Source organism: Pan paniscus, chromosome 5, assembly GCF_029289425.2.
Source record: "Pan paniscus chromosome 5, NHGRI_mPanPan1-v2.0_pri, whole genome shotgun sequence".
NCBI classification, from domain to species: domain Eukaryota; kingdom Metazoa; phylum Chordata; class Mammalia; order Primates; family Hominidae; genus Pan; species Pan paniscus.
The window spans coordinates 131,866,317-131,890,370 of NC_073254.2; the positions used below are offsets into that span (position 1 = coordinate 131,866,317).

Here is a 24,054-nt window from a genome sequence, read left to right on the forward strand (position 1 = left end):
ATTTTTGCTATTGAAAGAGATTCAATACATTAGGGTCATAACCATGTATCATACAGGATGAAGGACATTTAAGGGCCATGATGAATCCAAGATTTAAATAATGGTTCAGGATTTTGTCTGATTATCTTAAAAATGGAAGATTGAGAGAAAAACGAGGTATAATTTTCCCTTGCCATGGTGTCTTCTCTATTTCAAATTCAACTCTTTTTACTACTTGCAAAAGATTTAAAATATTCACTGACCTGCCAAAAAACATCTGTACATTGCTAGACACATCTTCACAGATTCACATCGGAATGGCTTCTTTCTGCACCAATGATCATAGCTCTATTCAACCACAACTAAAGTGAGAACCTCAGAACCGTACGTGGAGTGATGTCAGTGGTGACTGAGGATAAAATAGCCGTTTGATGCAACTTCCATATCGAGCGTGTCCACAGGGACAAGTGCTCCTTCACTTATTCTTAACTTAGGATCAAAGGCACAAAAATGACCAGGCAGGGCCGACTCTGCCATAATTCCAAAGAAGGCTGAGACATATACACAGCACACACAGAAGCTCCTCAATGCTCTCTGGCAACGGGGCAGCCCCTGGCTCTCTGCCTGCAGTCCAGGAACAGGCCCACTCTCACAGGGCTCCCTGAGGCCTGTGCAGCTGCAGACAGACATGCAGTGTGTGGGACCATCCACGCTCAGGGTCTCCACAGTCTCCTGTGTGCCCAACAGCTGGGTTAGGCGCCTGAGACAGGACCCAGCTCAGACAAGGCCCTCTGTTGTGGAGCATTCCTCATTGCCACGTTTCCCCAGGAAAAATGTATTTTCCTCCAACCATTCATTCTGGCCCCAAACTAGCTCATTCTCCTGTGTCTTGCTCCACACACAAACCTTCTCCCAAGGTTAGAGATGGCAGCAACTGCAACTTCTTCTCCTGTCTTATTCAGTCCTAATCAAGGTACAGTGATATGTGCACGTTCAAAATGAGGGGCACGTGACGAACATGGTACTAGACATTGCTACTACCCCAGGGGCATCTAGGGGAAGACTCTAGTCTAGCAGAGGACAGCAGAGGTGGCTGGGGAAGGCCCTGGTGTCCCCCACATTGGGAGGATGGCACAGGTATCAGCCAGTGCTATGTGTACTTTGTATTACTATTTTGTTCTTGTTTATCTTATGTACATATTTATTTTAACTCATTAAAAAGGTAATACACGCTCATTGAAGATTTGGAAAATATGAAACCCCTGTTATGATACTGAAGCTTTTCCTTTTGGGCCAGTTTTTGTATGAACATATAAATTTCCACATTCTACACCAGCACCTCCGCCTTGCACATCACAATTGAGAGCACACAACTTCTGACAGAGGCAACCAAAAGGGGAAGGGACCCTATAAGAACAGTGTACCTAGAACCACTAACTGCACGGTCTGTTTCAATTAGTATCATGATGACCACCTGATGATGCCCTTCATCCCTGACCTGTGAATTACTCTCTACAATACAGAATTGTGGTCCACAGGCAGGGAGGAAGAGGCTGGCTTGGAAACCAAGTTCCATCCCTAGCTCTGCTATTTATCTGCTCTGCGATTGGGTGGGAGAGGGTGTGGCAAGGGTCACATATTTAAAAACCCCAGGGGCCAGGTAAGCAACATAAATGAATAAAGCAGGTAAGATGAAGCTGGGTGAGCTGAAGAGCCCTGCTCCCTCCAAAGAAGACAGCCACAACACTGCTTGGGCAGGCTGCTATCATTAGAGAAGGCAGGTTCAGTTTTGCCAAACCTTCCCTTTTTTTTTTTTTTTCAAGAGAAGCTGGAAATCTCAGCTTTTATGTAATACTGTCCTATTTAAAAGTGTTAGTTTACATTTTTGAAACGCACCATGTGGCCCAACAAAACATAAATGACGGTATGTATGATCCAGCCCATAGAGTGGTTTGCTATCTTTAGAAGTAATAAAAAGGTACATGCCTCCATTTCTCCTTCTGTTAAATAGGAAATTGACTATCTGCTCACCACTGGGGATTTATTTAAGAGCACAGAGGGGGTTCCATTATAACAAAATAATCCAAATGTATTCAGATATACAAAGCAGGGTAACACGTTCCCTTATATTTCTTAACCATGGTTGACACAAATGGGGCTTGATGTGGTGTGGAATTATTTGAAATGTACACTCATGCAGTTAGCTTCTAAATAAACAAAAGAAGAGAGCTGCAGTAAACTTAGAGGATGAGGGTGTGACCAGCTGGTGATACTGTATCAAATGGTGGAATGAAAGCCAGACTGGAATGGCTCTGATTTTTAACAAACACCGTGTGGAGACAGGTAGTATTGACAACCCTCTCAAGAAGAACTGAAATAAAGGGTGGTATAGAAGTGGGGTGTTGGCCAAAGGAGAATGGGGATTAAGAAGACTACATCCTTTAAGATAGATAAACTTACAAATGTTTATATGTTATGGAAATTATCTCATTTTAAGGCAAGCAAACAAAAAGCCCAAGTACCAACTGAAGGAACTGTGTCAGAAAAATACGAGACTGTGTTGGGTGCAGTAAAAATTTTATTAGTAAGAGTTAAAAAGAAAAATCCAAAATCTAGTTATATAGGTTTTCCTAAACAAGAAGCCAGGAAAAAAAAAGTCCTTACTACAACACACACTGCCCTACATTTTACACTGTGCCATTTCTGTATTTGTCCTTTTTAGCCTACTTCTATCACAGTCTCTCTTTGCTAAAATACATTAGTTGCCATGGAAACGATGTCATAGTGTGTAAAACCATTTACTGTCCTTGGAAAGGCATTCATGATAAAATTGAACAGTAGCACGTTCCACAAAGAGAAGCAACAGAACCAGTTGTGCAAGAACACAACAAGGTTTCACAACTGTGACTTCAGAGTATTCCTCTACCACCAACATCATAGGTCTCTGAGAATTGCATGAGCTTTTGCATGTCAGTTTTCCCCAAATCACCCAGAGCAGCACCTTTCCAAATGTACTTAAAAAGTCTCTGATCTAATGTTGATGAAGACAATAGATTCCCTAGAATTCATACTTCCAAGAGGTGGGGAGGGGCTGAAAGACCACAGAATCAGAATGGTTTTATGCATCGTAAGACTTCCACTAATGGAGAGGATCCAGTCCTGTCATACATTCTGCTGACCAACTTTGTTATCAGAGATACAAATCATATTTGGAACATAGAGATTTGGACTTGAATTTGCTTACTGGCATGGATTACCAAGACACTCCTTCTTTTTTTTTTTTTTTCATCAATTCAAAGTAAACCAAATCATCACATCAAGAAAATACATTGTGCAACTCTCATGTCCCCTTCTGACAAAGAAGGCATATAGCCAGGTGTATGTTCCCTGGAAGCTTAAAATCTAGTTGGGGACAATCAGGCAAGAGCACAAACGGCCTCTTGCTTGGGCTGTGGCAAAGAGCTGGATTTTATCCTAATTGCGACAGGATGACATCAGGGGAGCAACATGATCTCATAGAGATTCTTTTAAATCTATGAATTTTTAACTTTAGAGACAGGGTCTCACTGTGTCACCCAGGCTGGAGAGCAGTGGTAAGATCATAGTTCACTGCAGCTTTGACCTCTTAGGCTGAAGCGATCCTCCTACCTCAGCCTCCTGGGTAGCTAGGACTACAGAAGTGCTTCATCATGACAGGCTAATTTTTAAATTTTTTGTACAGATGGAGTTTCACTGTGTTGCCCAGGCTGGTCACGAATTTCTGCCTTGAAGTGATCCTCCTGCTTTGTCATATAGATTTTTAAAAGCTCATTCAGCCATTGTGGGAAGTGGGGTTGGAAAGATCAAGACTAGAGAAGGGCAGAGTCCAGACAAAGGAGGGTGGAAAGCAGATGGAGAAATGTGATTTTCTACTCAGGTTGACAGTGTCCTTCCCTTTGTCTGCAAAAGTGCTGGTTTATGCCTGTTGTCCCAGCAGACAGTCAGGTTAAGCACTTGTTCAGATGTTTCACTTCATAAACCAAGTGTTATTACTGGTTATATTAAAATACACCAGGATGGGTTTTGTAACCTCCAGTTTGCACTTGCAGCTTCTCCCATACCTTGTCTACCGGTGTGTGAGACGACTATACAGTGAAGGGAACGTTCATGTTAACATGTGATTAAAGCTGAAAGATGACCAATGACAATCCATTTCTTTTCCTGTCCCTTTCCAATCGTGGTGTAAGCAACACCTCCCTTTCAAGGACAACACGCAGTATGCTCACCATAAAACAAAGAGTACTTGGACATGAGCAGCTAAGGGCAGTTAACTCCTTCCGGTCTTGATTGGCAGTGGGAAAAGTATTCCAGGCCACTGCCTCACCAGACACTAGATGTGCTGACCATTGCACTGTGACCCGTGTTGCAGCCTGAGATGCACGGAACAGCAGTCAGAAGGGTTAATGGAAAACAAAGAAAGTTATAGGTTAGGCATACATGAAATATTCGCAGGAAACAGATCTGCTACAGATCTTTTAAAGAATTGTCTGAATGCTCTCATTTCAGTGTTTTTGTCATTTATTGAATCGTTATACTATTTTATTTTGCAATATACCTTTCGGCAGTGATGAGCTAAAAAGAAAAAGAAAATGCAAGTTTAATAAAAAATTAAGTACCAAATTTCTGCTTTTCAAGAAAGCAGATGATGAACATAAATTCACACAAAATGCTTGTTGATACTTACTATCCATCATGGGAGCCTTAGTGATATCACTGACTACATAAACCACAAGTCACAAATCTGCTAAAGAGGCAACAGCAACTACTTCAAATGTTAATAATGATGCAAGACTATGTTAAGGAAGATGATTTAACATATGCAGCTGCAGAAGGTTTACTAACATAGCACTCTAGGAGACATTTCTTTTGGATGAAATGTCTGTTGTTCCAAATTGATTTTGCTTATTTTTGAGGTCAGGTGTTTTTGTGCAAATATGAAAAGTGAAACGATGACTTTAATGTATTAGCTTCATTAGCAGAAGAAAAAAACTTTACCAAGAGTTAAATTATTCCAGTTTTATGTTAGTATTACCAGGTGTTTTAAACAGAAAATCAATTAATTCAAATAATTTTTTTTCATTTATCTCATGGGATCAAAATAAAGCTTGTGGAAGTTTATTTTGTCACAGGTAAAACATCTCATATTATTGTAAATGCTACTGTAAATTGTAAAAAGCTCAACATAGGAGATGAAATGATTTGATTTTGCAGGAATAATACAACTTTTGTGATGCTAAAAATAAGGTTCTTAACTAAATCAAGAAACCTATGGTGCAGAATGTTACTTAGAATGTGTTATGTCACATGCATAATTCATAACTGCATTCAAACAAGTGGCTATATCCTATCGAATGTAAAAACTGTAGAGGTAGAAATTAACTAATAGTTATATATACCCAATTAGAAATACCCCAAACTTTTTGTGACAAAGCCAATACTAAATACAAAAAACACTTCAACATAGCAGTATATTCCTTCTCTTTTGTCCCCGTTATCATCAACTGGGTTTTGTTAATGCTTGAGAAATGACTCTGTATGTCAACCTGGGCGTGCCATAACGGTATCATAGACAAGTCCTTTAAAAAGTTTGGGTGTATTCTGTTCCAAACTAGTTGGAAGTCTTTGATCAAAGCAGTGAATGAAGCACCAAAACAGTTCAGCTTTTGAAGCCTGTAGCCAACTGCAGTTATTGAAAATAAGACTTGTAAACAGAAGATGCTCAAATTTATCCCAACAAAAGCAAAGGAGGAACTGAACACATTGCATGATGAGAACTCAGTGTTCAAGATTTAATTCTGAAATTCTGTTCTGATGTTTTGTAATATCTTGACTTGTGGCAATCTTTTGATGGAATGCCTAGTTTTAACTGGATACATTTATATTCCGTACCAGAATGGAGTGAAACTGAGAAGGTCTGCAATTTTGTGGATCTAAATTTGACAAAACATTTGAAAGGACCACAGAGAAACTTAATTTCATAAGTTTTGTCTTATAAAAATATTTGTTGAAGAATTCTGAATGAGAGAAAAAGATCTGTGAAAATATTTGGGTGAAAACAGTTACACATTTCAACATTTTAAAAACTTGTCTAAGAAGAGCTTCCATTGAGCAGAATTTGTTCAGAGCTCACCAGGGACTTTGCATCTAAGAGCTATTTTCTGAATGAGAAATATTGTGATGTACACATAGAAGCCAATCAAAGATATTAATTTCAAATACTAACTATAAACACAACTTTGAAGAGATTGGAGGCAACTTTATTAAGAAAATTAAAAACAATTCATTCTTCATATGGAGTATCACTGGCATAGGTTAGAGACATTGCTAAAAAGTTGACTAATGGGAGTGAAAAATAATTACTTATGTTATTATTTTATAAAACTCAGATAATATAAGATTTTTTAAGTTTAATCTATATGGACATATGTTTTTAAGTTTTAAAAATTTTATTTCTGAAAAGATTCTGAAGAGAACTATTTTATAGGTCTAACATATTTTTAAAATGTCAGTTAATAAATCAATACTTTTTAAATTCTATCCATTTAATTATTTGCTGACTCTTTTCAATTTAAATTATGTGGTTCTCCATCTCTAACTCTCTTGGCTCCCCCCCGACACACAAGGTAAAAATATGAGATGTATTCATGTTTTGAGAAAATTTGCTAAGAGTGTCACAATAATTTTCTGGTGAGAAAATACATAAGCAGTATCCAAACAGGCAACTCCCCACCTCACCCCAGAACACCCCCAATAAAGGCACACTTTTAAAGCAAGCCTGATGATTTCCCTTCCAAAATTACTAGGTATTTCAGAAACAGCAGGTTTTAAAATACATCATCTTAAATGCAGCATCATCCTCATATGAATGTCAAAGAGAGATGAAATGCAATTAAAAAGAGCTAACTGTTTTTTTCTCCCCCTCTCTCATTTGAGTGTTCTGGTAACTACTTACAAATTATACTTGGAAATGAATCCTTTCATAAACTGATACTTTATTTAGCACATGAGAACTGAATAAAAATGAAGAGCATTTCCCCTTGTATTTAGAGACATTTCTACTATTCACCCTGTTACCTTTACAATATGAAACTGAAGGATCACACACAGTAAAAATTCTCCTCTAATCTCCAGCATCACAGTAAATTCATTAGAGAAAGGCTTGAAATTCTAATACTTTCCACTGACCTGAGGCCCGAAGGCAACTGAGGTCCTTCTCAGGGAAAAACTGCCACTAGCTAAACAATGGGAAGCCAGAAACCCCACACTACCTTGAAACATCAGGTGGAAAACTCTGCCGCTTGAGGACACAATCTTACACTTCTTGCCCCAAATGAACCTAGGACAGGTATACTAAGCCACGATTTATCAAAGGAAAAATGGTATACTATAAGAGTATAGGTAAATTTGTCACAAATAAAAAAGTTTAAGCAGTTAAAATATAGCCCAAATGCAGAGTGGCAGGTTTGAAATATACACTTACTACCTAACAATATAAAAAGATGTTACTTTATTTCTGCATGATTGAATTCAACTTGATTATGATCATTGCATTTCTACTTATGGCAGAAAAAAAAAAAAAAACAATCTTACTCGTTACAGGTAACCTAGTGGCTTCAGAGTTAAAACTTTAGTTGCTTCAGGGCAATCAGTCAAATTAAATTCACTTCAAGCTGCCGGGCTGTGTTCCGGGCTGTGTTCCTTTCGTTCTCCTTCTTCTCCCCAGGGACATTACAGACCATCACAGTGATGGGGAGAGGATTGAGTCTAAGTGCTGGCCTCTGGCCTCTGTGGGATGTCTTGTTCCTTTGTCATTGGGTGCTGGCCTGGTTTGGCTGATGAAGCTGGTCAATACCTCACTGGGGCTCAGTAGTATCTGTGGCCATGATCCCAGCCAGCCTCCAGCAGGGAGACTGGCACACTTCCCTTCTGTGCCCTCTCTATTCTGACCCTAGATATCTCAGTACCTTTACATCCACCCAAGGGCATAAGCAGGACTGTCGGGATTTCCCCACGCCATGTACAGGTTTTGGGGAACTGGGAAGGAACATCACCTCAGGGCCCATTTCTACCTAAACACACCCCACTGCAGGGCAAACTACAAGGTGGTTTCCTTCCAGAGTCCCAGAGAGGAGGCAGGGCACCAGTGCTCTCGGCTTACAGGGGGTCGCTCACCTACCTGGGCCTTCTATCATCTCAATAACCCCGTAAGCAGAAGCCCAGGACAACTGGGTGCTAGATCTCAGTGACCCATCCATTTCTTAACCCTGGAATCCTCTGAATCTCTGCAAGCTCCTCCTTCCAACCCAGGAAGCAATTTTCTCCTTCTTGGGCTAACGGAAGTGATCCTGTAGCCTCCCTCCTCCGTGGCTTAATGTACAATATATGCCAGGCCTTCTGAGATTTGGCTGCTTGGAAACCACAAACCATTTTTCTTCTAACAAAGCCTGTCTCTTTTACATGAAGGCTTGGGCTAACTCTGTTCTCTGAAACAGGCTTTAAGGGCCTGTTTTGGAAGTCAAAAGCTGAACAATGTCTTCTTTGTCGTTGACCATGTTCTGTCCTCCCCTTGAAGTGATGGAATCCCTAGCTTCAATGGGGGAGACTCCCAGGGCAACAAGAATTAGGAGGAAGGGAAAGTAAATTGAATACCAGTTCAAAATATTATTCCCACTAAACTAGCTGCTCATAACGCAAGGTCTCAGAGGTCCCAGAACACTTATCTAGGATTTAAAAAAAAAAAAAGAAAAAAAAAAGTGCAACACACTGACAGGCCATTCTCCTAGAAGATACCATTTATATCATTATACATTTATATTTGAACCAAGGGCAAGGGGAGCCTATGGCTTTCCGTTTCTTGAGTTCTTCCTATCCAATATCCTCAGTCTCTGTTCTACTGTTGAGTGGAGGTCCAAAACCACCCCTGCATCAGCATCATTTTGGAACTCTCCACTTCCCTGGGTTTCCTCAACAGAGGGCCCCCTCACCTTTGTCACTCCTCTTCCGTACCTGCTGTGCCCACTCATCACATCCCTGAGGCCTCAGACCCTTCCTTATCTATCACCTCCAATCCAAGCTCACGCCCCTTCCAGCCTGAATACTAGTTTCAGCTGATTCATATGATGTTTTCTTTAGTCTCTTAGAGCAACCTATTATTCAAACCAATGCCCAACTCTAAGTCACCGCAAGGCCAGATTTTTCATTCCAAAGTGACAAGTATTACCAGGCAGAGTCACAAAATTGGGCTAAAGGGAACTATAAACATACGTGCAAATTCCAATGGGGCCTCACTCCATATTTTTTATCCATCTATTTACACACTGTGCTACAGTTTAGTGGCTGGCTGAATTTTTTCTAGATTCTCCAAGCCCACTCTCCCTTCTTCAAATCTCTCAACATGAGATGACAGTTCAGCCTCCGGTTCATAGAAAAGTTCCAGGACACTCCACTCCTTTGAACTTCTTTCTTCTTACATGCAAATTTCACTGTATCTTTATTTATCTTGCAGTAATAGTTAAAATCACACAGGTAAAGTACATAGCACCACGATACCTGCCATTTAGCAGGCATGCGATCTTGTTTTGTTCTTGTCTGTTCTCTTTCCCTCTGAGTGACTGCTACTTTCTATTACTTTGAGGGTTATAGTGGGTTCAATGGTGCCAACCCCCCAACCACAAAAAACAAAAACAAAAAACACACCATGCCCATCTGGAATCTGTGAATATGGCCTATTTGGAAAAAGGGGTCTTTGTAGATGTAACTAAGTTAAGAATATCAAGATAAGAATATCCCATATTAGGGCTGGCCCTAAATTCAGCGACAAGTTTCCTTGTAAGAGAGGAGAAGGCCATGCAATGACATGCAGAGGAAAATACCCTGTGAAGATGGAGGCAGAGATTGTAGTGACATGCCTACAAAGCCAAGGAAAGCCAAGGTTTGCCGGCAGCCACAGAGAAGCCTGGGACAGAATCTCCTTCAGGGACTCCATAAGAAATAAACCCTGCTGAGAGCCTGGTTTCTGATTTTGGGCCTCCAGGACTATGACAGAAAATGTTCTCTTGTGTTAAGCCGAGTTTGTGGGAATTTGTTATGGCAATCCCGGGAAACCGGTAAAAGGTCTAACTTAATTAAGATCTCATCTCCACCAACTCTTCACCAATCTTCCATCCATCGTTCCTTCTCACTCCTGCCTAACCAACACCTCCCTCTTCAGTGGATCATTCCTGCATGTTCTAGCTCAACCATGGGCTAGACTGAAAACCCCATGGGTGTTTTGGTGGGCAGCACAGAGCAGGAATCTTCCAGCAGCAGCAGTTCTGGATCTCAAGTGTGTGGAAGGAAGCCCTGTTCTGGGGATGGGGGCCAGGGTGATTCATTCCCTGGAAACAGAACCTCTGTCACAGCTAGAGATGTGAGGATCAGGGAAAGCAGTAGGGCTTGCCTTGGGCACCCCAGATTAGGGACTCTTCCCCACATGGCATGTTGGACTGGGGTACAATCAAATAATGTTTAGGGTTGCAGTTTTTTAAGTGCCAATCCCTCTTGGATCATACTTAACAAATAAATTAACCAGAACCTGTCCCTTTCCCAGGAGCTGCTGGCACCCATAGAGGCGTCTGGTTCTGTTCATTCTACCACAGTCCTTCCAGATTCTTCCCAGACACTCCTCATCCTCACTGGTCTTCATTGAGTAATTCTCAACCTCTAAGAGAACAACCTCTAACACTTGGCAGTCTGAAATCAAGAATCTGTTGAATAATGACTATGGGAATTACATGGTCAACCACACTTACATGAAAAGAAGGGTGAGGTATGGCACATTATCTATGCTTTGGCCCTAACGGAGAGGCAAGATTAGAAGTAGGGCCATTGCATTTTCACCCAAGGAGGCAGAACATAAGGGGGAATCTAAAACATGCAACCAAAATCTGGATTCTAAACCATGACTCCAAGGATCCATCAGTGCAGAGGACCCAATGTATCACCTGCATGAAGAAAAGTTACTTAAGACGCATCTCATTCTAGAAGTACTGAAAACATATGTAAAACCTCCCAACTTGGAAGCTTAGAATCAGAACCAATGAGCATTTAATAAATGCACAGTGTAGTATCACGCAGCACAAGGCAAATTAAACAAGGTTCACTCTCAGCCTTCTAGAAACTTGCTACTGAAAATGGACAATATTGACGCTGATGTGTACAAAAGAGGGTAGACATGAGCAGAATGAATAAATACATGAAGTGGTAACATTATATGCCAGCAAAGGGGATAGTACATTTTGTCAAAGTGCCATGTGATCTCCCACATTTAAGGTGGTGGTTGTGGTAGCGGGGAGGTGGCAGAAAAAGCACTTAAATAATAGACAGCGTATGGTTAAGCAAGGGAAAAAAAATCCACCACCGCTTCTCGAAGATCACAATAGCATTTCAAACAACAGTAAAGCACCAGGTACCTCCCCTCCCCCTTTCAGCTGCAGCAGTTGGCCTACATCCACAGAAAGTGTTCTTATTGCTCTCTATCCCAGATACATTAAACCTGGCATCCAGGAGAGGACTAGGCAGGGGAAGCCATTAACGAGGAATCACAGCGAGCTCTCACAGGCAGCTGAGAAGGCTCTTCACGAATGCAGACCAACACTGCCTGTTGTGCTGTTTTGAGTTTCGTTATAGAAATGACTCCAGGGGTCCCTTCCCATGACCATGGAAAACATTTTATAAAGCTTGTTTTCAATAATTCTTTTGAAGGATATACAAACAAAGGCTATAGCTGAGCTGTAGAGTTAAATCATTACTTCGTAGGGCCTTAGTCTGGGACAGAACCCTCTTCCTATGCTAAGGAGATTCTACTACAAAGTAAACAAAATCAATGCATGGAGAGGAAGGCACTTCCACAGCCAAAATTGGGCTATACATGGCAGAGGCACTCAGTTAAATGTTGCTTTGTGAGGTCCAGGTGTGGGTAGGTACATAATACTTTCAGGCCCAACAATACTGGCAGTCCATTTGGCTATTGTTCCCTCGCCCATTATTTATTACTGTATTCCTCCAATTTCCTCTAGATTTTGAAGAATTCTGCATTTTCTCTCTGCTCTTGGATGTCATTTCCTTTCTTTTTTAGTGAAAATCTTGTGGATGAAAACCTGATGGCAGAGGGCAAAGGAGTAACTATTTCCCCAATCACCCTAAATTTTTAACAAAAAGCTCAAGATTACAAACAAAAGATCTTCAAACACATATCATTCTCAAAATGAAATGGTGGTTTCTAAAACAGTCCAGGACAGTTAACGAACCCAAACTGTGTTGTGGGTCAGCAGGGAGTAAATCTTGTGCCACCAGAAAATACAGAAGCTCAATGTCCAAAAAGAAGCCAGCCTCATAGCGCAGATGCTCAGAAAGCCAGATGCATGTTCCAGTGCCTTACCTGGGGCCTGTCTAAATGAACATTGCTGAGTATCCACACTGTGAATGACAGTGTGCTACGTGCCTTAGGTGGACAGTCAAAAAGGGGAGCAGCAAACATTTTTGCATATGTGGGGCCAAGTATGTCTAGGAGAACTGGATTCTAGTCTAAGCTAAAGTAGTAACCGGATGTACCAACTTGGGCAAGTTGTAAAAACCTTCCAAACCCTGAATTTCTCATATTGAATTTAATTAACAATGTCAGGCATCACTTATTAGGAGGCAACTGAGAGATACAAGTGTTCAATGCAAGAGAATAAAGAGATTGGGGGAAGCTTTCAAGAGTTGGGATTCCAGCTGGGCCTAGACAGGTGAGTAGAATTCTAAGGAAAGGGAAGGACAGGGGATTCCGGGAAAGGAAAACAAAGGCCGGAGCCATATTGCCAATTAACGAGATGGTAATGGGCTTCTGGCTAACCAAGCATTAGCATCTGCTAAATGAGGTGAGCCAGGATGACTAAGGAAGAACGTAGATACTACAGAAGGCACTGAAGGCCAGGCTAAGGAACCTGGTCATTCTGCCTCCATTCACCGGGCTGTTTAGTAAAGGGACAGGACCCAAGAACCAGTATCTACATTAGCCGGCACATCCACAGTGACATGGATCAATACCTCCTCACTCAATCTAGGAAATATGAGAGTGAAGCCAAACTAGACAATAAAAGGTGATACCCTTCAAACTCAGACAGCAACTAGAGAAACCATTAACAGAAATCAGCGCTTCTTAAAATATCCTTATGCGCATGTATGTGCCTAGGTACAGGCAACACATCACACAATCTCTAGAATAACATAAAAATAAAATTAAAACAAAAATCAAATTTCACAAGTGACAACATTTGAAATTGTTATTGCTTCTAAATAGACACGACATTTGTGTGGAAATGAAGGAACTTGTTGGTGTTTATTTGCCTTTTCAGTAGAATTTAAATTGGGCAGGATTTCACAGAAATACAGATTCAGTAACTTTCTGGGGATTAAAAGAAGAAAGGATTGGGAAAAGTGCCCTGGGCTTTGTTGTGGGAAAGGAGATCTGGCTCATTTTTAATTTTCCATTAAAGCCCTACTTTTCAATATAAAGCAGATGGAATCCTTATACAACTCCATGAAAAGCCTACTATTTTTGGATACCTCAAAGATGGAAGCTCTGAAGAAAATGAAAGTGTTTGAATTCATCAGATAAAATCCCACCAGCATATTCAAAAGGCACAGGTACTTAGAAACCTTTAAATTACAAGTTAAGAGGTCTTTCTGTGCGGATTTATGATCCCGGGCCCCTCTCAAGCTTCGGCACTCTCTGACTCTTGCTGACTGATGGTTTCTACCACTTCTCCGCCTGCTCCCACCACTCTAGTTGGGACTCCCTATGTTTGCTTCCTTCCTTGTCTTCCAGAGCTGCCTGCTGACTCTTCCCTTCTCACTGTTGTTCCCAGATACAGAAAAGATGACAAGCGTTCAGCCCTGCCTGGCCCATACCCACTGAATCCAAATGAGGCCTGGGGATATGCATTCTATGAGATCTTCAGCATATTTGTGCTCTTTTCTTATTATGCGATAAGACCTGGTTCAATATATTCTGTTTGTCACTCTGCTGGGGTGGACAGGAGAACAAAAGGGCTGATGTTTACTGTGCAGCGTCTGTGAGATACTGGGCTGGGAGCTTCTGGGCACCACCTCCACCCTCACAGTTTACAATCTCATTAAAGAGGTGGCGCAAATTTAGTGTGAAGAACATAGATGTTGGAGCCAGACTGCTGTGTTCAGATCCCAGCTCTGTCACCTACTCTGTGATGCTGACTAAATCACTTAGCCTCTGTGACTCAGTTTTTCCATCTTTTAAATGGGATAATAATGGTAGTACCTCCTAGAATTGTGCTGGGTGTTATGTTGACAAATCAATCATAAAATAGAGTCCCTGACTTCCAAAGAGCTCACAAGTTGGTGGGAAAGGCCAGTGCCTGCCCCACTGTCCTACCCAGCTGGCTCCCTCAGCCTTACGAATCAGGCTATGATGAGGATGATGATGATGAGGTGGTAATCAGGTGCTCTGGGAGCCCAGAGGTAAGAGAGATGGGAGGGCTTCTCAGAGGCGGTAGGTTTTGAGGGGAGTCATCAGAAAGGGTGAGACTTCCACGGTGGGTAAAGGTGCCTCTGTATCCTGCAACACAGGACACAGAAGTACTGCAAAGCAAAGGCAAGGAGGCAGGGAATGAGGAACCACAGCTCTGGAGCAAAAGCAGGAAAGAGTTTAGCAATCACACAGACCTGGCTTCACTGGTTATTAGCTGTGTTGACCATGAGCCATTTGCCTCTCTGAGCTTCGGTCTCCCCATTTGACTAATGGGTATAATAATACATGCCTCCTAGAGTTGCTATGATTAAGTACATGACTGTATGTAAGCACCTAACACATGCCTCCGAGTTCAATAAAATGGCAGGTGCTATTATTTCTATGGTGTATTCAGGGAGGAGTAGGTAGCTGTGGTATGCTCTCTACTTTTTTACAGTATCACAGAAAGGAGAATACAAGGCCAGAAACAAGTAGTCCTCTAGAAAAGCTTTCTGAGTGCAAATAAGCAATGAGCTAGGACTTTCCCATGGTACTTTTTTCTCCCCCAAACTCTTACAGTTAATAGGTACTCAATACATATTTGCCTAAACCAACCAAGTGCTGCTCGAGGTCATGGGTTTACAAGGGCAGAGTATGTGATGATCTCTGCTTCCTAAGTATACCCAAGAAGGAGACCCAAGTCAGGCTTCACTTCCAGATGGAGGTGCACAGCAGGCTGTTCTGGAAGCAGGCTGAGACAAATGGGAAAGCGCTCTCAACCAAATATTACAACAACTCGGAGTCTTACAAACATTGTTAAAGTTTCATGAGTCAGTAAGCATTATCTTTTCCTCCCACGTTTTTATTAGACCATAAATCCAATTCAATTTATATTCTTCCAGGATTACTGCGTTCTAATCAAGTCCACAGTGTCACTTATTCCTAAGTTGTCTATATTGCATGTCACCCAAGTCCATTTGGATAATACCATTCAGGCTTCTCATGTGTTTTAGTAGCTAAAAATTAGATTCGCTCAACTAGAAACACTAAAAAAAAATTATAGTCCTCTAAATAACACAAATCACTCTTTTTTCATAGGAGCCAAATGTGTGAAAGTCATAACCCATAGTTTTTTCTTACTTTATAGTTCATTCTACCTTTAGAAAAGTCACAATGACATTCTGAAGTCAAACTCGAGGGATTTCCATTGTAAATAGGTTAAAATTCTGGTTATCTGACTAAAAGAAACCCTTTTACAAGGCTAACTTCAGAATGCTTTCATGTTTTCCGTTCTCAAGAATGAAGGTGCTGCATTTCTTACTAAAAATGCTGTTTTCAATCATACCATATAAGTAAATTTCCCAACTTTTCTAACAATTTTTGATTCAGAACCGACAATCACCCAAATCTCTTTCTAAAACATTCAGTTTCCTTACATACACACAATGTATTTTCATCATCCCTTCCCTAAAGCATGTATGTCATATGTGTGTATATACACATACACACATACATATGGATTAACAACAGCAGCAAACACATAGCTTTTCCTATGTGTAGGACACTGTTCTGAATATTTGACATGTATTAACTCACTGAATCCTCACAGCAACCCTCTGAGGCAGGAACTACTATCTCCATTTAAAGATGAAGAAAAGGAGTCACAGAGACACCAGGTAACTTGGCCCAGCCCACACAGCTGGAAGGGGTCAAACCCGGACCCTACCCCAACCTCATACTTTTGTTTTGTTTTGTTTTGTTTTGAGACAGAGCCTCACTCTCTCGCCCAGGATGGAATACAGTGGCACAATCTCGGCTCACTGCAACCTCTGCCTCCCAGGCTCAAGTGATTCTCCTGCCTCAGGCTCCCAAGTAGCTGGGATTACAGGCCTGTGCCACCACACCGGGCTAATTTTTGTATTTTTAGTAGAGACAAGGTTTCGCTGTGTTGGCCAGGCTGGTCTTGAACTCCTGACCTCAGGTGATCCACCTGCCTCGGCTTCCCAAAGTGCTGGGATTACAGGCGTGAGCCCCCGTGCCCGGCCCCAACCCCATGCTCTTAACCACACCACACACCTGGGCTGAGAGGTGTGAAACCTGGTGACTTCGCCATCTTGGACAAGTTGCTTAACCTCTTCATTTAACTTCATTTTTCCTCACGAGTAAAATGAACATGTTGACTACATGATCTCTAAGATTCCATGGCCTGTGCCCATGAAAAACCGCAAGAGTCCTTCATGGTTGTATGTTCTATAGGCTTTGATATGTGTTTTTACCCTGGCTGGGGAGCAACAGATTTCTAGACTTCTCCCCCTCTAGTTCTCCTGATGCTGCTTTGGGCAGGTTCAGATATCTTCAGTGCTAAATCCAACTGCATTTTTTGTTCTTTATGTTGCTCAACTCTGAAGCTGGTCTAGTACTCCGCAGGCTCCTCTCCCATTCTGGGCCTGACTCCTCCTCTGTTCCTGGGCTTGCTCTCTGCCGTTTCTGCTCTTTCTACTCCACACATTCTCCCTGGGTGACCTCATCACATCCATGGCTTCAATTTTTGTAATTTGTTTGCTAACGAATTTATATTCAAGACCTAGTCCTGGCTGGGAGCAGTGGCTCATGCCTATTATCTCAGCACTTTGGGAAGCTGAGGTAGGTAGATCCCCTGCAGTCAGAAGTTCGAGACCAGCCTGGCCAACGTGGCGAAACCCCAATAATTAGCCGGGTGTGGCGTTGGGTGCCTGTAATCCCAGCTACTCGGGAGGCTGAGGCAGGAGAATCGCTTGAACCTGGGAGGTGGAGGTTGCAGTGAGCTGAGATCACGCCATTGCACTCTAGCCTGGGCAACAAGAGCGAAACTCCGTCTCGGAAAAAAAAAAAAAAGACCTAGTCCTCTTCCCTCACTCCAGACCTCTCTATTTACCTGCCTATGAGCTACTACACCTGGAAGTCTAAAGTGTTTAAGATAAAGTCATCGCTTAGATACCTGCCCCCTGCTTTCCTTATTGGACTGCTTGTCTCTACCTAATTTCCCAGAGAAATTCTTTTCTACCTACCCTCACACCCTGTCTACTGCTCTCTAATTCTTTTTTGCTCCATCTGCACCTCCTTTCCTTCCATTTAGACCCTCATCTACTACTCATTTAAGTTTCCATAACTACCCTCCCTGCATTAGTTCTGCCTGCCCTCGGTCAAAGGCCCATACTGTGGCCAGATCTTTATAAAAATACAATCACATCAAAGCCACATCTCCACTTACAACTCTTAAATGGCACTCAGGATAAAGTACGTACAAGAATCTTTCTCCGTTTCTCCTTCAGCTCTGTCATTTCCCTTTGTCCATCTCTGTACCACTCCAAACAGCCCTGAACTAACTGCAGTTCCCCAAAAGGTCTGTGCATTCGCCCTCTGGGCTGTTCTTTCTGGGACAGGGAGCTTCCCACAACACTCACCCAGCCATCTCTACTCATCTTGCCTTCAGACCCCTCCTCCTCCAGCCTTCTCTGCTTGGCTATCCCACTTGCCCACCTCTTTTCCAGGTTCATGCTCCATTCTGTACACTCTCTGCCATCCTACATGGACCCCTAAAATCCCAGCATTTCTAACATTGGTCAGAGACTCCTTTATAGCTCTGCAAAACTAGCAAGTAAGTTCCTTGGGGACAGGATCACATCTCTTTTGCCTTGAACCATCTAATTAATTGTCTGGCAAATAGAATACGCAATGAATGAATGCTGTTAAATGAGTAAGTATGTAGACAATTCATAAACTTATACAGACCTAATTGTGTACCACAGAAAGACCCAGCTTTAAATAATCACACAGAGTAAAATTATTTCCAGTATCGACATGCCTTGCTTTACCATTGTTTAATTTAATTTTGTATTTCCCCGGTAAGTAGTAGATGAGGGTCTGAATGGAAGGAGGGTAGGGATGAATATTGTATTTCTATTTGGCTATAAAATTATATTTCTCATCAACCAAAAGTCTTAATTTCTAAAGCATTTCAGTCACCCTCCCTTATGGCACATAACGTATTTTAATATCATCATTATATGTAGTATTTTGAATATTACCTAGTGGCTAAGGGCAAAGGCTTTGGAACCAAACTAATTGGACCTGAATCCTGACTCTACCACTTAGTAGCTGTATGATCTTGAATTAGTTACTTAACAAGCTACTAAAGTTTGCTTCAATTTCCCATCTGTAAAACGGAGATTATAAGTGAAACCACTTCATATTATTATTGTTAAGATCGGAGCTTAAACAGTGCTTGGCACATAGTAAATGCTCAACAAATGTTAACAATTATTAATTATTTTTTATCTCTTCTAGTAGACCGTGAACTTCTGAAAAGCAAGGACAGCAGAAGTATTCATTTCCAGGACCTCATCTCCCCAGTGCCTTGCACAAAGTAACATACTAGGCTAATGTCTGTAGAACAGATGAATATAATGAAGTATTCATAGCAAAAAAAGTGCATTAACAATTATGATGGCTGGTATGAATGGAATTGCTCCAACAATTTGGAAGCCTGTGGAGAACAGGGACTACCCAGAACACTAGAACCCTGCTCATGGAGATTTGGAAGCTCACTTAACCTCCGTGGAATATGCAAGACTCACAGACAAAGAGGGCAGCTGAGTGACAGAGGAGACCCATGTGGGCCTGAAGAGCTGGCTGGCTGAGCCTCCTGCCCTTCCGTTAAGAAGCTGCAAGGCCTTGGGGCAAGGAGTTTCACCTCTCAGGCTAATTAATTTCCTCTTCCAATTAAGAGGGAGTGGGACTGTGATTTCTGTTTTTCTTTTTGAGATAGGGTCTCACTCTGGAGCCCAGGCTAGAGTACAGTGGTATGACCTCAGCTCACTGCAGTCTCTACCTCCCAGGCTCAAGTGATCCTCCCACCTCAGCCTCTTGAGTAGCTGGGACCACAGATGCATGCTACCATGCCTGGATAGTTTTTAAAAGATTTTTCATGGAGACGAGGTCTCACTATGTTGCCCAGGCTGATCACAAACTCTTGGGCTAAAGTGATCCACCCACCTCAGCCTCCCAAAGTGCTGGGATTACAGGCGTGAGCTGCAACATCCAGAAGCAGTGTGATTTCTAAGGACTCTCCTAGCAACTTGGGGAGTCTACAGAATGACCAGATGAAAAATGAAGCCAAGAAAGGTGCTTTTGGAGTAAAAGAACCACATCAAAGTCAACACAGGAAGCATCAGATGATTGTATCACATGGGATTATTGAGTAGGAAATGGCAACATTTGAAACATAAAATTTGAAACATGACAAAAAGTAAGATTTTTGAAACATGCTTAGGATGAAAAGATCTAAACTTATAAAATCAAAAGAAAAGCAATGACGGGTGTCCGCTCTAGGTTTCTATTTAATTCCCATTAGCCTATAAGTTTCTTGAGGGCAGTGAATGTGCCTTGATAAGTGGCAGTGTTTGACAAAGCTGTTCAATAAAAATACATTTATTCTGTATCTTTTTTCTGAGCACATGGCTAAACTACATTTCCCAGGCTCCCCTGCAATTAAATGTGGCCATATAACTAGCCCTCAAGTAAAGAATGTGAGAGGAAGTGATGGTGTCACTTCCAGGCTAAGGTATTTTAAAAGTGGGTGTGCCCCGTCTACTCTCTGTTGCCCCTTCTGTAAACTGAAACAGGTTACAATGATAAGCTATGGGATGGTGGAGCTACAAGATAGGGGTGTGGGACCCAGAATCACTGCATGGAGGAAAGCCACCTACCAACCAGAAACATGAATTTTTGACTATTAAATGAGCAAGAATAAACGTCTATTGCTTTTGAGCCATTATATATTTGCAGGCCTATTTGTTACACCTGCTAACATTAGCCTAATTGATACAGGTGTTGAGCACATACCAAAGACCTAACTCACATTTGTTGAATGTTAAATGAAACAGAGTACCCGCTAAGATAAAACTTGGTAGGAAACAAGATAAGTAAGATAAAGTTCCTTTTATCAATGTGCTGACCAATTAATGGTGGAAATAGACTCATGCGAAACATAATGCCTGCTGCCAAAGTTTGAAACCAAAACATGATGATTTGTTTGGAAAGGAGAAGATGGAAACGGCTTCACAGAAGAGATGACATTTGAGCTGGGCCCCAAAGGTTAAAAAGGACTTCGAGCAAGTCAGATGGGGTTGGAGATTCCAGACCCAGGAGAAAGCAGAGTGTGCATTTGCTCACATTCAACCTTATCATTAAGTCTCTTAAACTTGGTCAACAGAGTGTGAGTTTATGTGCTCTGGCTTTCCTTCCTGGGTCTGGCATCAAACAAACGACCCTTTGTTTTTACAGTACACTCATTAACCCTATTGCTTTTTTTAACGTAAAAAGTTCCACGATGAATGTTCTTAAAAAGTGTGTAAGTAAATATTTAATGAATCATAACTCTTTTCTAATAAAATTACTGAAGACTAAACCTACAGTTCTGTTACTTATAAAAATAGTCGAGGAGCCATACTTTTAGGAAAGAACGGGTTCAACTTAAGTTTTGACAATATCGATTAAGCATGTAATAGTCACTGGCTTACAAAACGGAACATTAAGCCCCCAGATTTACATTAACATTTCCTCCTTAAAAGGAACATCAAATGGTTTAGACTTCAGTCAAGATTCTCTACAGCCCCAGTTCATAGCCAAGTGGCCCCAAAGCCTCATATAGTTAAACCACTTCCTCCAAAAGTCTGTGAGTCCCTTCATCTGAATACAGGGTACCCATGGAGCAGGGACTGGGGAAGAAGACAGTACACAGGGTGGAAAGTATTGCAGTTGCTTGGGTGGTGAGAAAGGAAGTGGGCGTCCCAAGACTACCTTGAAGCAGGCAAGAGGCAGTCTGCAGTGGTCTTCCAAATGCTAACTCTAGACCGTTTTATCCACGTCCCCAGGTATTTACTTCAATAAAAGGGTAAAACAACATCACTGGGCAGACAGGATTTCATTTCAAAAGACTTCAGCACAGTGCCCTCTTAGACTTGAGAGAAGAAGCCATTCAGGCTGCCTCCCTCTTATCAAATACCAATTTAATTCTGATTCAGAAACAAAATTCTTGTGACCCCCACACCAATCTACTCTACCCCAGCTCTTAGTACTTGTTCCCAAAAGGAGAGGGGAAAGAACGAGGGGATGGGGAGGCTACCTTAAAAGTAAAGCAACTCTTAAGACTGCTGGGATAACTGTTCCCTTAAATCTAAGAAACACTGCAGCTGCCAGTCAACACTACCGGTCTCTGAACACAGCAAAATGCCGACACCTGCCACCCGGCATCTGGGGGTTCTTTTATTTTTTGGTAAATGTGGCAGGAAAGACTCAGAGAGATCAACTGCTTCATGGGAAAGAAAGGGAAGCCCCAGGGAAGAGAGACAAGAAGCATCGTGCCTATCCTAGGGTACTTTGTGTGTCTCCTCTCTATGCACTGAAAGGGCTCTTTGTGTCACACTCACACTCACACACACACACCCGGCGAGTCTGTGTGATTTATTGGGGGAAGGAGGGGCAAGAAGGGTGATTTTATTATCCCTCTTCCCAGTGAGTCCCAGCACATCTCTGCCTGGGCCCAAGCTCGGTGGCCTCCTTCTGGCCCAGTCCCCTCCGCCTGTGGCCGCAGAGATAACAGAGGGGAGGAGCCCAAACAAAAACAGCCATGGATCTAGGGAAGTAGAGAGGAAATCCAGCGAGGGAGCCGGAAAGGAAAGAGAAAGGAGCTGGAGGGAGCAGAGGGGTGGGGGACAGAGGAAGAGGAGGGAAGGCTCCAGCACAGGGGAAAGGGGAAGGGTGGGTGGGTGGTGGCACAGGAAGAGTGAAGGGGAGGATGGGGGAAGTGCAAGGGAGGTGCCAGAAATAGGCAGGAGGATGGGTTGGAGAAGGCGACCGCCGCCGAGGGAGGAGGCCGAGAGGTGGAGGAGTGGGGCAGGGGTTGGGTGGGGAGGGAAGCAGCACGGGGCATCAATTATTAAGTGATTACATCATCCCTGACATTAAAACAACACACACAGCCCCAGTCCCCGCGGGGGGCCCCAAAAGGAGGGCGGGGGCGGAGTCTGGGCCAGCCTCGCCCCCAAGCCAATTCCCATTTTCACCCGGCGCCCGCTTGCGGGCGAGGAAATGGGGTCCCCATCCCCGCGCTGCCTCGAGGCCGCACCCCGCAGGGGTGTCCTCCGGTGCAACCGCGGGAAGACCCCAAGCACCGACTTCCCGGCAGCCCCGCGGAGCGCCCCGGCGGCCAAGGGACCGCAGCACCGGGCCCCGCGGCGGGGGCGGCGTGCGCGGGGGCGCCGGCGGCCGGGCTTCTCCGCAGCATCCCCGAGGCCTCCCGCGACGCATCCCCGCCGCCTGCTTACCTGCGCGGCGCTCAGGCTCCGGAGCCCACTCACATGGTCCTCTCCCCGCCCTCCTCCGGCGCGGCCGAGGCGGCTCCGGGGGCTCCCCGGCGGGCCCGGGAGCCGGTGGGCCTTCCGAGAGCACCGAGGGGGCGGCGCCGGGGTGTCCCCGGCCCGGCGGCCGAATCCCTCCCTGGCGCGGGCGGCGGCCGCCGGGCGGTGCGGCGCGGGCGGCGGCTTTGTGTGCGCCCGGGCGGTCCTCGGTGCGCTGGGAGAAGCGCGGCGCGCCCGGGCGGGAGAGGACGCGCCGCTCGCAGAACAACCTCGCCTCTACTCTCGCCGCCGGCCGGCGGGCAGGTCTCGAAGGCCTTCGGCTCGCGGCGACCCCTCCTCCTCGCCCGCGGCAGCCCCCTCCTCGCCGGCTCCGCTCCTGACAGATGGCGCAACTGCAACGACGCGCCGCCGCCACCAGCGCGGCTGCTCGCTGCTACTCTTGCTGATGCTCTGCCCCTCCAGCTCCGGAGGGGAGCGAGGAGGGGGCGGGGCGCGCCTCCAGAGTGACAGGCCCGGCTGCCCTATCAAAGAGCCCCTTGGGAGCTGCGGGCCGCAACCATTGGCGCCTGGGGCGTGGGCGGGACGGCAGTGGGTGGGGCCGCCGAGTGGGTTGAGCGTTACTGTGGCAGCGGGCATCCCAGGGTGCGTGCGGTGCAGGGTGTGCAAGAAGATGCGAGGTTGGAGGAGGAGGTCTGTGTGTTTTTAAGGATTGTGTGGAGTTGTGAGGTGGCGGAGTAGGGCGGGAGAAAGAGCGGAGAATGTGAACTGCAGTTTCCGCTTTGCGGAAGGTTGCAGCTGCTGCTGCAGATTGGCACCTGCCATTCCCCCAAACCATGGGAAACTGCCTCGAGACAGGGCTATCTTGCCTTTCTGGTGTCTTTTCATTTGAGGGTGAGAGGATGAAATGGAAAATTGGGCGGTGATAGCAGCGTTTTCTTTGATCAAACTGAAAAGAGTACGGAGCAAAGTAGAATCCTGTCCTGAAACGTGGAAACGCACAACAAATAACAATGAGGAGGAGAAGGAGATTAGGATCATTTTATCAGTCCCCTATTTCTGCGGACACTCATTTATATTTTTTTTCTAGCAAAAGTCTGGAGGAAGTATTACTGAAATGGGGGGAGGGGCCAA

At 43.8% G+C, this 24,054-nt stretch overlaps 1 protein-coding gene across 5 annotated transcripts in view; it reads right to left on the reverse strand.

Moving 5' to 3' along the window:
- Window positions 1–23,376, reverse strand: part of FYN (FYN proto-oncogene, Src family tyrosine kinase) — a 214,336-nt gene extending 190,960 nt beyond the window's left edge. The window contains exon 1 of one of the 5 annotated variants that reach the window (XM_034962716.3): window positions 22,891–23,376. The gene's annotated coding sequence lies outside the window, so the exon portion shown is untranslated. The remainder of the gene's footprint in view (window positions 1–22,890) is intronic. The other 4 variants (XM_034962720.4, XM_057302577.2, XM_063604991.1 and 1 more) reach the window with 4 other exon arrangements.
- Window positions 23,377–24,054: the final 678 nt, after the last annotated feature.